Raw genomic sequence first — 16,246 nt, 5'->3', positions numbered from 1 at the left:
ATTGTATTTTTTAATCTATAAGTAGCTGCACGCTATTGGAAAAAATTGCAATATCTTTTCTATCCAGGATTTGAAAAAAAAATACAGAAATGACAGAAAACCAAACCAGAAATGTAAAATAAAACTATGCACTTATCTACATTTCAATAATAAAATAAAAAGTATGCATATTAGCTATAACTCTGTTTCCGTGCCTATATCTGCTGCAATGTTACAATCTCTGTGTTGGTCACTTCTGTCAAATAAATCCAAAAAGCAGTTTGCAATCTGTTGTACCGCAAGTATGTACGAGTTACTGGATGGTTTTTTGCATTCATTTTCAGCTAAAACTGATCTTTTATTTATTTTAATTTATAAATGACATACATAATACTTTAGTATATTAAGCACACTTTTAGATAGCGAATAAGTCCTGAAACAAAGATGTAAACAAAAACAAAAAAAACAGTCAATATGAGCCACAATTAAAAGGGGGAGAAAAAGTGAGTCCAGGAGTGGATACAATTCAGCAATTGGACTCAACGCCCCACGTATACAGTCTAGTTCTCATCGCAGCGGACGTGGGTTCGACTTCGGTGAATCGGCCCTTTGCTGCACGTCCTCCCCCACTCTCTCCTCCCTACATTTCCTCTCTCTTCAGCAGTCCTATCCAATGAAGGCAAACAGTTGCCTAAAATATACAAATTAAATAACTTAAGAGCAAGAAAGTTCACCGGCTTGTGCATTTACTGCTTGTTACTTCATCTCCTGCAGCTGAGAGCATGCAGCCCCTAAGAGCACAGATACAGCTGCCTTGAATGGCTGTGGTGGTTGAGACTTTGGCCACTAATGTGGTCATTGTGGCAACATCTCGGATGCTATAGACATGGCTTCAGTTAATGTATTGTGACTACTGTTTACTGCGCCTATTGAAATCAGCCATGAGAGCATTGCTATGCCACAGAGAAACTGAATCCCACAATGTTTCTATAAAATTAAGACCTAAGAAATGTGATCACATAGCTTCTGTTCCAGCATCATTACACTCCTTTATTTTAGGATACACTTTTCTGTTTTTGTCTTATACCTGAGGATTTATTACTTTTCTGTTTTATTTTGCTGCCTTTCTCAAGCCCTTTGTGACGTATGAAAAAAATCCCTTCAAAAAATCTCAATTATTATGTTTTATTATTATATTCTCATATAATGTTGGTGTAAATGCAATTTAGGAATACAGCCGCTAAACACACTGCACAGCAAGTAAAGCCAGGCTACATCACTGCACATGTATTCAGCTTGTGCATTAACAGTGGTCATTGTCAGACGCTTTTTAAACTAATATATCACTGCATGAAGAAACAGCCAACACACAGCTATATGTCTACAGCCACAATCAGCAAGAAAACAACGACAAAGGCTTTTTCCTCCCATAGCTATAATCATTTCAGCAGCTAAGGTGTGTCCGACCGGCCACTGCAGCATCCAGTTACATTATACACACCACCTGAAAAAACAAATCAACCTTTCCCTTATGATCAGAAATGTATTCCAAATAACATTTCACAGGGCCCCTTCATCGGTCCTTTCCAGAAGTATGAAACTACAGCCAAGTGAAGTGCAGGTTTTCTAAGCGTAGCATAGAGTTTTGAAACAGGGAAATGGCTCCTTCCATCTGTAACAAAATCAGCCTACCAGCATCTCTGAAGCTCTGTTTATAAAATATTACATATCTAAGTTATCTAAATATTCATTTTGCATGGGGTATGGGTTTGCATGACCATTTCTTGAACAAGCTAGCACAGTAACTCCCATGAATGTCTGCTGGTAGACACTCCTAAAGGAAAACTACAAATTTGTATTTTTACTTTTACCTTTATTATGCAACTTTAGCAAAGATTATACAACGTGATGACCCCTAAACTTTGGTGCTAGTGGACAGATTTAGGACCTATTGAGAAAGTCAGGTGAGATTTTTCTCATTTGTCTCTAGTTTTAATGAAAAGCTAAAGCTAACTAGCTAATGGCTATCTTTGCTAATAGCCTGAATGATCTCAGGTAACCTTTTGCAAGAATTTGTTTATTTCCAAACTTTTCACCTGATTCAGACTTAATACTCGTACATGTTTTTCTACACTGACATATGATTCTACTCAAGCAAAGGGTGTGAAAAAACATATCCCTTTTCACAGCTTCAAATTTTGATGGACTTTTCAGACTTCTTTTAGAGCTTCATTACTTTTCGAGATAAAAGATTGAATCCTTTAAAATGTGTGTTATTTTACAGTATTAGTGTAGTGGAGGTGAGTTTATAGCAAAGTCTCAGGGTTGACTGAATCTGTGGTGGAGGGACCCAATGTGATATCTCTCATGGGTCCCAGAAATCCTGGAGAGACCCCTGTATAAACATCATCACCCTTACCCAGTCACTGTGAATTTTCTTAAATATTTCCTGCATGCGTTCACACATCAGCACACCCAAACTTCTCACAGAAATGTCACTATGGAGATGGCAGGAAAAGATCCAGATAAAGTCAAAATGTTGATGTTTGCCCTCACACATGCAGCTCACCCAGATAACTGCGGTAAATTTTCAGTTTCGTGCATGAATAAAAAGGGCTCATGAGCACCAGAAATTGGATTCCTTTTCAAGTTATTTTCTCTGGTTATTATTAAAATAAGCCACCTCATTGTCCTGTCTCTACATCGTTTAGAGTGCGGTCACTAACAAATATTACGTTTCATTTAGAGACAACTATGGTTTTGTTTAATTACTTCTAAACTCTGGCCAAAATGAGGGTGTGGATCCCTTCCTCTCACTCCATCATGATTACCTACCTATCCCTCCATCCTCTCCTCCTGGCAGACCCAAACATTTACAAGCAGGTGTGGATCTGTGAGAAACTTTGACTAAGCGCAGATGGCAGGAAATTCCAGTGAAATGACAGTTGCTCGGCCCAAACCACAAGACAGTGTGAGCAGAGCCCATGAAGCCGATACAGCAGGCTTCATGGGCTCTGCTCCTCTATGGACCCGACTTGCACTTTTTGGCCTGCTAGCGTCTTGTAACAGGAGCAGCTTCACAAGACGTCTGTTAAACCTCTTCTGCTATGGCCTGAGTCTGGTGTGGAGGGTACTGACTGACTCCAGTCTTTCCAAACAGATTTTGGGTGGTATATCTGGTCAGTGAAACCTTCATCTAATGCTTTTTTATAGCTTCATGTTTTGTGAAACATTAGTATTCCTGCCAATGTATGGTTGAGCAACATCAAGCTACACTTTTCCAGCTCTTCATGCTGCACTCCTTCTTGCGATGGAAAGTTACTCTCTAAACAACTTGCAGACAAGACGGTGTTAATGAGGGCAATTAAGGATCTGAATACCCAGCGAGGTCCAACACAAACAAAAATGAATTTAAAGATCAATTTATTTTCCATCTTGAAGTGCTGCATATTTTTCTTACATTGTTAACTACAATTGGGGCTGAAAAATGCTTTGACTGACATATCACATCTTAAAAAAACAAGGCAGCTTCACGTGCCTGCCCTCCTCTGCAAGGCGGACATGTAGTTTGTCTTACTACAACTAGCGCTGAAACACAGGGCTTCAGGTTAGCTTCAAGGCATCTAAAGAAAGGGAAATTTAGACTTCCAAGTGAGAAATGGAAGGTGAAAATCATACGGAGGGATTACAGCTGTTTTGAATATTACCAGTTTTTATTCAGAATAGTTTAATACAGCTCTGTATCATTGTTTGTTAGCTATTAGCTAATGTTATCATGTTAGCTTTGCTTATTAAAGGGGCAGTACTGACTCCAGTTTAGGAGACAGCCACAGAGAGTGGACCAGCAGCAGCTCTTTTATTACAATCTGCTCATGTTACTGAAAACGTCAGACGAGATGAAGTCATAAAAACTCTAGTAAAGGTAAGCTATGGTAGTTTACACTTACAGGAGATTTGTACAAACAAGAAGCTGCTGTTAAGATTGTAAAGCTCCTACATTAAACTGGGCTAACACAGGGACAGGCTGAAATAATACATCCTCCGGGACTAGCTGGGCTTCATAGGAATGGGTGTATTTGACGTCTTTTGAGACCTGTGAAGTCAAACATAATTTTATTTGTTTCAACTGACTATAGTTTAAAGATAGAATGAAAAGCTGGTGGTCATAAAAAAGTGATGAAGATGCAATATGGTTTTAAAATGGTCTCTATTTCTTACATAAATGCTGCTTATGGTTTTCATGATGTTAAAAGTGAACTTGGTAAGGCGGCAAAATGAGGGATAGTCGTCTCCTCTTATGTACCAGCACATGAGTGAGTGCAAAAGTAAGTTGAAAAAAAATAAATAAAGAGGATACCAAGAAAGCTATGACTGTTACAATCGTTTCTCCACAACCTGTATTTTCTGCCAAAACATCACTTTTCTCTTTCAGTAGGTCCTCCTTTGTAACCCTATCTTGTATATTTCTCGACTCAAACTTTGAAATGCAAATCTGTTTTCCTCTGGGAGTGTGTGAAACGAAGGGAGCCATTCGTGTGTGTCTCCTTCGTTGATTCTGTGAGGCGTCATTAATCTTGACGGATCCCTTCAGCTGCTATATTTGTTTGCTTTTATGTGACTTTAAGGCGGCTCCCAGTAATAATATTTAAACTTAGAGCAACAAACTCTCTCTACATTAAGTTGAGTCCTCTTTTAAGTGTCCAACACTAACTCATGCAAAAAGTAACATTTGCTGCTACTGTGACCTCATGCTTATTAAGACATATACTAAAAAAAAAATTAAAAAAAGTTCAGGACTGTTTCTCTCTGTTACTGTGTTAATTAACCAAAATGAATGTTGTAATATTTTGTATTGCTGTTATACTTATTTAATCAGTCTTCTCTTTTCCTGTGTTGCTTCTGCAACTCCAACCTCCCTCTGAAGACCTCATGGGAAATAAACTCATTAGCTATATTGAATTATTCTTAAGAACAAAAAAACCCCAGCATAATGGTTTAACTTTAAAAAAGGGGGACAAAACGAACTACATTTTTCACAATTTCATGACACACAGCTTTCTTTTAATAATATTAACAGTAGAGCCTGAACAATTAATTCAATTCAATTCAATTCAAAAAACTTTATTTGTCCCCGGGGGGCAATTCAAAGGCACACAGAGCAGTAAATTAACAACAGTGCAAGTAAACGGAAAAAAACGAATTAATCGGCTGATATCAAGTGACTATCGGTATCGGCTAATTTAATCGCAGATTTGCGTTGTTATCACTAGATTTATTCACCAGTCAAATATCATTAGTGTGAGAGCTGGCAGCTTTCTTTATTTTTCTTTATTTATTTATTATTCCTCCGTTTTTTGGCTGGTATCTATGCCTATACTAATTGTGCTAGAAACATGGTTCAAACTGGAAATGGTAACGCTTGGTTCAAAGACGTGTGCTATTCATTTTAATGATGCTACAATGTTCCAGTGATTTAATATTAATGTTTTAAACTATTCGCACAGCGTGTTCCTTGGATGGTACTGATCATTTCCCGTGCTGCAACCTTTGGTCAATTCAGAAGTTTGTCACTCTATATTTTTCTAAATATCCATACTACTGTAACTCATCAAGCCTTAACCCAAATCATACCAAAATTGGTACAGCCATTGGTTAGACACTCCACACCCAACATATCAAATTTCGTAAAGATCGGTTAAACGCCTGTAAAGACAGTAAACGTTTCACTGTAATCAGTACTGTAGGCAAAACATTTTCTATTTCGCTTAATGTCAACAGCCCTCAGGAAGGCATCAGGATGTTGCAGGATTTTTTGTAGAATTTTACGATCAAATTTTGAAATCTGAAGCGTTTAAATTTTAAAAGAGTTTTCCCCATGTGATGTCATTGCCTCATATATTGAAAGTGCATGCTGAATCCTTGTCTTTACTGTGGCGCAGAAGATACTGGGTTCAATTCCCGAGATAACACATAAGCTTCTCACTAACACGCAGACTCCAGTTCATGCGTGTTGTGAGGGCTTTTGCTTTTCTCAACACTAAAATGATTGACTGATTTTAAATGAACTTTTTAAATGTTAAATATTAAATGGAGCAGATCTTAAAAGGCCGATATCTCAAAAACTAAAAGTGCTATAGTATTCAAACTTGGGCATATGGTTACTTGTTGTACAATGCTTAACATACTCATAAATTATCCTATAGCGCCACCATCTGGTCAGTCATCAAAAATGTTGTGTTCAAGGCTCATAACTCGTTTGCTGCAAGTTGTATTCAATTTGTAAGTTCACTTTACTATATTTTTTACATTTATGTTCAACATTTTGAAAACAAAAGTGTTTAAAGTCTATGGGTCTAAAAACAAAAGTTTTTCCAGTGTTTTGTCACTGCCCCATAGTGTGGCATTGTTTGGTGGTGTCTTGTCTTCTCTGAAGCCCGGTGGGTAAAACCACTGCCCAGATAATCTGATGATTATGGGTTCGATTCCTGAGAGTTCCAGACTACCTCACTTATTATGGAAACTTGTTCCTGTGGTGACAACAGTCACCAATAGTTGACCTACAGGTGGTCCTGTAAGTGTTAGCTGCTGCTTGGAAGTGGAAAAAGCTGTCAAACAGACTGTGGTAGCGATGGCTGCCAAGGCCACGGCTGTAATCGTATAGTTGCTTCCGCTCCCAGCTCTGCCAGCTCTGCCAGCTCTCACACTGAAATTTCTTCAGGAATTTCCCATTCTAGTTTCATTTGAGTTTCATGGTATAATACTAGCAGTTCTCTTTCACCAGCAGAGGGCGCTATATGGATTAAAACAAGCATTATCACCCGACAGAGTGTCGAGTGTAGATGCACGTACATGCGCAGTTATTTTACAGTTGAGGAACCATCTTGTCTTCATTGTAAATCTTTTCCACTAGTGTGTGATCACTGCATTTAAAGGATCAATACAATTAATGTATGTATCTATCTCTCCAGATCGAAGATTAGTCTAAGAAAGATATTGAGCGATATATCGGTATCAGATTTTATCTCTCCCTAATATCGGTATCCAACCCAAAATTCCCATATCGGTCCTGCCCTAATCAAGAGCAGTGTAGCGGTATGTTTGACCCATAAATCGTACATTCATTAACATTTTATTTGAATTGACTTGTTTCAAATGATGGACCAATTCTGCTTCTACTTAAATGCACAGAATGTAATTTCTGCCAGTAGGGGTCTCTGTTCCATACGGTTAAAACAGATATACTCAGACTGTATACATTGAGGTTGTCTCAGTTACATCACACATCAGTTTCTGAAGAGATGGCGAGCTTTTCAGCCAATCAAGAAGCAGGCGCTAGAGAGATGAGGCAATCTGATCAAATAACTTGGTTGCGGAAACACGCCAATCTAGCTTGTTAAACTAGCATAATCTAAACGGGAAAAATACAAAGCCGACAGTTTCAGATCAGCAATTTGGCTTTGGGATTTGTCTGAAGAGAAGTCTATAGCGTCGTGGGAAACAGCAACAACATACCTACCTGTAAGTCAAATCAACCCCTTGTTATGCCTATTTATAAACTATCCTTGATATAAAAAAAACCCCAAGTGCAGTTTTTACCAATAAAGAATTGAGCTATAGAAATCAGAGCTGTTCTTTTCACCAAGCTGTAAATAAGATTATTCCTGCAATAAAAATAGACATTTTAATGTTGGACCTAATGGGGATTCATTGGCTTTTGGGGCCAGCCTCAAGAGGACACTTGAGGATCTTTCACACTTCAATATTGCCTTCATTTTCCAACAATGAAGGTTGCAGTTTGACAAGATTGTAACCAATAAAGAAGTATTTTTTCCCGAGTCGAAACAGTGTTGGGAACATTAGGAATATCAGTTCACAACGCAACATAACTTACATCACATGTCTATATGTTTTATGTTTGAATCATAGTGAAACTTTTGCGGATCATTTTGCAGTACTTTTGCTTTCCTTTAAACATTTGGCTACATCTCCATTGCTTTTAAATGCTGGACAACAACTTTTTATGTTATGATTCTAGTACTGCTTTATTTGAAGAATGTAAATGATTATCCTCCCAAAAAATAAACAAATCATTCAGACTGATGAACGCTTCAGCCTGCAGCTAACTATAAAATCTAATCAAATCCAAAGGGCCTTCATACATACACAAATGTTTTTAATACATTTGTTTTCTTTCAAGTATTGTTAGAAAAGCCCCGAACAGGAATCTGGAGTTTATAAGCACCATGTAAAGATAAACTACCCCTCAATGTAATAATTGGTGCATTTATAAAACCACTTATTCACTGGACAAAGAAGAAATGCTCTCAGAACTAAGATGATTTTCCAAGTTAATATGATTTAAAAAGACACTGGCCTACAGTTAATACACCCCAGAAACTATGTTGAAACAGTTACCTCTGATACTTGCAGCGGGTCAGATTACCCAGCTGTGTCACCCTTGGGTGTTGCAAAAGAGCACGCACCTCTAGCCAGGAATAATATTTCTGAACCAAACCAAAATGAGCTCTGCTCGTAGGGCAATCACAGTTAATGTCCGTGAAAGGTATGTGGGGACCGGGCAGATGTTTAAAAAAAAAAAAAAAAAAAAAAGACAAAAAAAAACAAGTGACGAAATATTTCATCAGCATGCTATGAACACAGGCAGGGTTGTCATAAATGTGCAGGTCTAACTAGCATGAGATCGGATGTGACAAATTCAGACTGCGGGCTGTTTTTACAAAGACATGGTTACAAATATTTATGTAAGAGAAAGCAAATTTGTTGTTTTTTTTGCCGCACACTAATACGTCCCATATGATCAGAGTTTCTCAGTGACTTTGAACCTTTAATTAAACATTAGGTCATCTTGTTGTACGTAATGTAAACAGGAGTATTAAAGGGGTATTATAGTAAACTGTGACTTTGAATGACCTCGATTGGCCACCAGAGGGATGAGCAATAATAAGATGTGTCTATCCAAATACTGCTTAATTGTTTAAAGCAATTTCCACAAGTTTCCGTCAGCATCTTTAATGCCAATAAAGATGCAACCACAGCTAAAAAGAGACACAATGACTCACCTGCTTCCAAATTGACCTGCTTTAGAAACTCAAGATATGTGTCTGTTTACTGCCGTTTGTGCCTTTCTGGTTCTGGTAGTCTGCCTGTAATAGGGAAGGCTTAATATTTTTGTAAGAAATTTGCTTTCCTTCAAAAGAGATATGAACCAAAAGGCGATCAGTTTACAGCTTAGATTTACACGAAAACTGGACACTTAAGGTAACACATGTCGGTTTCACATTGGGAGTCTGAAACCGTGCAGTAACAAGGCTCCGCTTTCACTCCGTCTTTGTATTTTTTACATTGAATCCACAACATCATAGTATTGGTGTCACAATGTGTTGATTTACTTTGTAGCACAACGTCAGCAGGAGATGCATACAGCGGGGGCTTCACATGCACACACACACACACTCAGATGTGCAAACACAAACACATGGCTGGTCAAAGCATGACAGGGCCATACGATCCCAACTTGAACTGGCAAGGTAGCTTCTGTTGGGAAGCGTTGCTCTGTCCATATAGAACTTTGTACATGGCAGATGTTTCAAACTTTGCAAAGAAGACAAAAAACAAGAGGCACGTTATTTGCTAGTCCTGCTCAGTCTGAGCTCTGGCCTGTCATAACCTTTTTAACACATTTGTTTCTCTTTACTGACTGTACTCAACTGAGACGATGAAATGGAGAGAGGGGAGGACACACTGACTCTTCTTTAATCATAACGCAACAAACAGACATTTTTAGATTTCTTGTAGTGCACAAAATAAACATTCAAGATAAATTGAAGGTAGAATGCATTTTTTAGGGGGCAAAGCCAGGCTATCCCCCCCCCCCTATTTACAGTCTTTGTGCTAAGCTAACTGTCTGCTGGTTGTAGCTTTTAAAATACTTTATAGATGAGACAGTAGTCAAGTAATTCTCACAGCAAAAAGTAAAACTATTTGCAAAAAAATAGTTTTTTTTTTCATTAAAGCTTCTGAGCTTTTTCCGCTTTGTGTTGATTTCAGCGCCCCCTGTGGACAAAACAGTAGGCCTATCTACTTTTTCTCTTTCTATCTGAACTGTACTGAACTCATCGAGAATCTTTCCCATGGAAAATGTAAAAGTAAAGTTTTTGAAGCATGACATTTATCCCTTCCTCTGACACCTACACCACAACCTATGCCACGACAGCTTTAGACATCAAATATAGTTTTATAGAAACAGTCACTCTCAATGCTGAAGGTCTTGTCTGCTTTTTTCAGGCAATATAGAGGCATCAGTATTAATATCAGCGTGTTTCTCAACTAACCAAAAACTCCTCACAGGAGCTTTAAGTGGACTATACCGTGCTACTGAAAGAGCAGCAACTGAAGACTCTCAAACAAACATCTCAACTCAGCAAAATATGACAACACATTATTTTTCTATATAACTTTATCTTGCATTTCTTGTAGTACTGCAAATCCTAATCGACTTTAAAATATTTCTAAAGACATGAGATTACCCATTAAACTGCAGGTTCCAAACAAACACATTTTACCTAAGTGTGTGTGTGTAACTGTTCCTCTACTGAAAAAGCTTTTAATAATGTAAAGACTCGAGCTTTTTGAGTGGTTTTAATCCGCTATTTTCGAGGTCAGTTTTAACAAAATGTCCACTAACTCACCTGTTTGGGATCTGACCTCAACACGCAGCCGCCTCTCTTTCTATCTTACAAACATACTGTAGGGAAACTGTCAAGCTGTAAAGACGAGCATCAAAATCTGAACGTCTAAACTTTGCTTCTCCTAACCATGTAACCTCATCTTACCCAAATGATGCATACATCTGCTTGTCAAAACATATTTAATCCCTAAATGAAAGCCAAGTGATCTGTAAACTGTGTAAACTGTGTTTTTGGGTTCAAAATTTCACTTGTAGTTAAATATTTTGAAACCGTTGTTTACATTTTTATAAAACCCACGAAAACTGAAATGCTTTTGTTATTTTCTTCCCCTGGTGCAAATTCAAGGCGAATGTACACTGCCAGGCCAAACAAATGGTTCTGATGCGAAACAAATCTTGGCTCACTTTTTTTGTCCTTCTGAGCACTTGAGCAAACAATCCGAGCATCTGGTGAAATAATTGCTGACTCACTGGTGTTGATCAACAACCTGATCTGCCTCCCAAAGGCATATTAGTGTCATTTTGAGCTTTAGGAAACAGTACAGATCTTTTTATTACCTCACATATTTAAGATGCAATGAGGTTAAAAATGATCAAGTTTACTGTGATTCAGCACTTTCTGCACACACCTCTGAGCAAAGGGAACGCAGGCCGAGTCTTGTGCATATAAACCATGATTCCCCAGCTCAGGCTCCGTGCCAGTGATACCATGAGACTAATGATTAAAACAAGCCTTCTCATCTGTTTGACTTCCAGAAAGCCAGATTTCCACCCCCTGCGCAGCACTTTTCATTCCAGCAACATTACATAAATCAGTGCACTGCAGAGGAGTGGAAAGGAAGAATCCCCTAAGTAATGAGAGGGGGAAAAAATATCACAAGGAACCATTTGGGTAAAAGTTTACTACAGTTTGGAGAATATCTAGGCTATTAATTGCCTTCCTCAAATACTTATTGCACAATCAAAACAAGTTCTTGTGTAATCCATGATATAGACATAGAATTAGACCTGATTATAACACTAAGCACAAGTGGCCAACCATGTTAAAATATTTTCCTCTAGCTAAGGAGAATTCCCCCCATTTATCATAAAGTACTGACAGTTCAGTGGTTGTAAAGCATTTCTGCACATCCTGAATCCACCAACAATGCTTCATAATTTATGTCTCGGCTGGATTCACTTTTAGGTTTACAGGCAGCTGTTGACATCTGCACTTATATATATTTCTCAATTTTTCCACCATTCTCATTGTCAATAGAAAAATGATGTAGTTCTAGCTGAGTAAGCAAACTTTTAGATGATCTCAGAAAACAGAGCCTGCAAATTAAACGTTGCCTATTTTTACAAACTGAAATCCCATAGCCTCATCCTCGTAGCGTCTGCAAAGTCTGCATGACAACACGTTTTCTACATTTCAAACACATTCAGAGTACAGGCACGTAATATTAAGAGTGATATTCTTACTTTCTTTTGCGTCCAGTCATGCTTCACTCGGCTTGTCGGTACGTCTGTGCCTCGCGCTGGCTGCACGCGGATTGTGCTTCCCCCTGTCATGAGCTCTCTCTAGCTGCGCGAGCTCACTCTCTGCTTTGCTTTGCTGCGCACGCGCACACGCACAAACACTCAGGCAGAAACTTTATACTCTTAATGAACACAAGATGTGATGAAGCTAATTAAATTAACTCAATGTAAGTATTTTTACTACTCAGCGGTGTTTGTTTTTATCAATGCAAACCACGATATTTCACGCTGCATTTATATGTTCTGTCATGTTGCTACAAAGAGTTCACTGTAACCTTAAACCTACTTTTAGGTAAAACTATCATCTGTGACTTTACAGGGAGATTTTCTCACAATATTCCAACAAAGATTTTCCATACAAATCTCATTTTTTTTTTTTTACTTTAGTAAGATTTTTTCATTTGTTTCTTAATGTCATATTTAGCCTTTATTTTTCAGCAGGTTGGTCCCGTTGAGATAAAGAACCTCTTTCCCCAGAGAAACCTGGCCAAGGCAGTCAGCAGCACAAACACACAGTTACAGACAGAGACACAAAGGGAGACAAAGTAGAATTTACAAAACACTCAAATTTGCATTAAAAGACAACCATCTGGGAGTCAAATCTGGGAGTCAGCAGTTCAAGCTGAAAGCATCGACATCTAGAATCTGCTCACAAGTCTTTCATTTTAGATCTACATCAGACATTTAAGGACACCAGCTCCTTGAGTTTCAAGTCAGTCTGTAACAGATTCCAGGCTGAGAGTGCAGAATACCCAAAAGCCCTTTCTTTCCAAGCATTTGGGACAGAGAGCATAAAGAGGTCCTAAAACTCATCGATAGTGTGGGAGCAGACCAAGATTTTCCTCATATGTAAAGGTGTACAGTGTATGAGCCTATAGGGTGGGTTAATGATGTGTAAACAATTTATACAAGTTTGATAAACGTGCTGCTAAAAAAAATAATTTCAATTGCTGAACCTTTTATCATTGACAAAGTAAGACTTTTTATTGTAAATAACAGGCTTACTTTTGCTCTGCATTTGGCCCTACCCTTGAACTTTTGTGCCATTTATAATCTCAAATTTAAGGATTTCTTTCCTTTGATTTATGACTTCCAAATTTAACAACTTCTAATTTCACGGCTTTTTGCAAAGAGGAAAACATAAAAGTCCCTTTACTCGCGACTACTCAACAGAGATTAAGATTACAACATAAAAAAACCCAAATATTTATAATTTATGACTCGTAACTGCTCAGCATTATTACATGATTCATTAAAGATGTTTCAAGACATTAAATATTTTGCTATGGACAGGCTTTGTTTTGACTTTAAAAAAATAATAAAATGAAACAAATAATAAAATCTTAAATTACTTCCTCCTCATAGAAAACCCCAGGTTCTCAGAGTATGCTCAAGTTGTTTATTTTAAGAATTTAACAGCTGGATAAAAGATGACTCTTACTTTACTCCTGTTTAGTTTGTTAGAGGTTTTCAGATCTCTATCATGAAAGTAATGTCATCGATCAGTGTTTGCTTCAAAACTTGATTAGTAACCCTTGAGTAACCCTGCTCATACATTCAGATTTCAGCTCAGTAAACTCAGCAGACATATTTGAAAGCAGTGAAGATTGATTAAACAGGTGAAGAGAGTGAGAGACAGCGATACAGTAGATTTAAATGCTTTTGATATTTAGAGGTTCTGTAACAGCAAACTTTCTCACGTAGCATTTTGATCTCTTGTTATCAGAGTCAGCTTCATTGTTCAAGCATGTAAATACAAGGACTCGGGCTGGTTTTAAGTTGCTCTCCATGTCTTCACAAACAGATCAATTTAAGACTGATGGCTAAAAACAAATATATGTAAAAAACAATATACATATGATAATGAATGATAATATGATGTACATACCAGTGGGTCGAAAACAGGAAAAGGAACAACAAACAAATGTATATTTTTAATAAAAAAGATTGACGACATGACAGCACCCCAAAGGTGAAGCCAAACATTTTGGAGCTCCCCGTACTGACTGGTGACAGGATAGTTATATATAGTGTCTATAAGCAAGTTAAAACACTTCTGTAAATCATAAAGTATCAAAAAAGATATTTACAGGAGGACCGCTCCGGAGATTCTCCCGACCTAGCCGTTCACATATGCTCCTCACAGCTGGGGACTTTCCCTGTCAGACGGGAGGGGGGTCGGGGGATTTCCTGAGGTAAGACGTGACGTAAATAAACAACACTGAAGTAGCGGCCATAGCAACAGAGTCCACTACAAGATGTTATTATGAGCATATTTGCCTTTATATCAATGCTACGTGTAATCTAATGGAATGACAACATCCACAAAAGAGAGGAGAACAACATACTGACGAACAGAAAACATAATGCAGCCGTTTAATTCAGTGCACGGAGATCGTAGTGGTCGCATGCAGACACTTTAGGCAGTCACTGTTTCTAAACGTCATTCTCTTTCCATTGGCTGAAATTGAAATCTCCGGAGTATATGCTGACATGTTCAGACATCAGCTCACTCGGATTTTCTGCGGAAAAAATACTAGGGGTCTGGCCGGATAAACTCCGGGTAAAGTCTGCGCGAAAAATGCGGCTGTTTGCGTTCACACATAGCCTAAAGTCCCTCCAGGTAGCCAAATCTCCGGAGTTTTTCAGGAGATTTCCGTATGTGTGAAAAAGGTTTATGATGTTGATTCAGGTTCAATAGTTCAATGACTATTCAAACTGGAGTCCTGATAGAGGCATTCAACCCTTACACCTTTACTGTGTTTAGAGTAAATTAATATATATAATGTGTCGTTTTTATAAGGATTAGCTGTGGTGTAGTTGTGCCTGAGCAGTGGGTATACACTTAATTTTTATCCAGAATGTGTTTTTGAGGTGGCCCGTCCAGCAGAGGATAAAAGGCCTCTGTTATAAACAGTGACATGTAACACTCCTCTTACATATTTAGTTAGTGCGCACTAGCCAATTAGAGACAGGGAGTAGGGAGGATCTTCCATTTACCATCACAAAAAAAAAAAAATAGCAGCAAACTACTGAACATTGTCAATTAATCAACATTGTGTACCATAGGGGTTAGAAGTGAGTATACCCTAAGCAGACTTAAAAATAAGTGGGTATACAACATACACCTGTGTATACCCTGCACTACACCATTACCCGTCAGATCATCCTAAATAAATAAGAGAAAATAAAAATGCAAGCCCAACTCTACAGGTTAAATCAAATTCTATTGGGGACTCCACTGAGTGATGTCTCAAAAGGTACATCTCTAATTCGTATCATAATTTTGTTATCGAAATAAAGTATGATGATGTCATCTGTCCTCAGGCGTCTACCTGAAAGTTGTTACTTTTTCTAACAGCACCAAAGTAATCTAAGTAGCCCACAAATGTGTTGCTTAAGTTCTTATGATGTTTGGGTTGATTATATTGGTTGGATTCTTTTTGGTATTGCAGTTTATCTAACTTTAAAGTTTTTATGTTGTTCTTGTTATTTTGGTGTTGTTTGGCTTGTTTTATATTTGGGTTCTTATGCTTTGTCCTTCTGTTTGTTTTGTAAACCTTTGCTTTCTAAAGGTGCTGAATTAAAGTTATCTATCTGTCTGTCAGTCTGTCCACCTACCTACCAACCTACCTGTAGTTACCTACCTTCGGCAGGAACCCTGCATGCATCTGCCAACACAAGATAATATAGTTTTTCAAAACTTCTTCTCCCCGCTGTTTTATTAACATTACAGCTGACAGAGCCTGTAAATAACCTCCTCATCACACTCCCGTCACACTCCTTCTGTCCTTGTTTGTACCGATCACATGAAAACGTTGACACACTGTACCGCAGCCTGTCAAACATCTGGCCCTCTGATCTGTGAAGATTGACATAAATACACAAAAGACACAAACAAGCAGAGGAACCTTTTATCTGTGTATCTGGTTACACAATGCAACTGCAAGTCCGAGTCGTATTTCTGATTCCCGAGATTCTGCACAGGGCTGTAAACAAGTCCTCTGGGATGGTGCTAAAAACCAAACCAGATGGGTG

The 16,246-nt window shown here is 38.1% G+C and overlaps 1 protein-coding gene across 1 annotated transcript in view; it reads right to left on the bottom strand.

The window, feature by feature from the left end:
* The window catches only part of LOC132979364 (zinc finger protein GLIS1), a 54,941-nt gene extending 42,662 nt beyond the window's left edge, over positions 1-12,279 (bottom strand). The window contains exon 1 of the mRNA XM_061045097.1: positions 12,152-12,279. The gene's annotated coding sequence lies outside the window, so the exon portion shown is untranslated. The remainder of the gene's footprint in view (positions 1-12,151) is intronic.
* Between the last annotated feature and the right edge of the window lie 3,967 nt (positions 12,280-16,246).

Source organism: Labrus mixtus, chromosome 8 (assembly GCF_963584025.1).
Source record: "Labrus mixtus chromosome 8, fLabMix1.1, whole genome shotgun sequence".
NCBI classification, from domain to species: domain Eukaryota; kingdom Metazoa; phylum Chordata; class Actinopteri; order Labriformes; family Labridae; genus Labrus; species Labrus mixtus.
The sequence above is the reverse complement of the archived record's forward strand: the minus strand, read 5'-3'. Positions and strand labels throughout refer to the sequence as shown.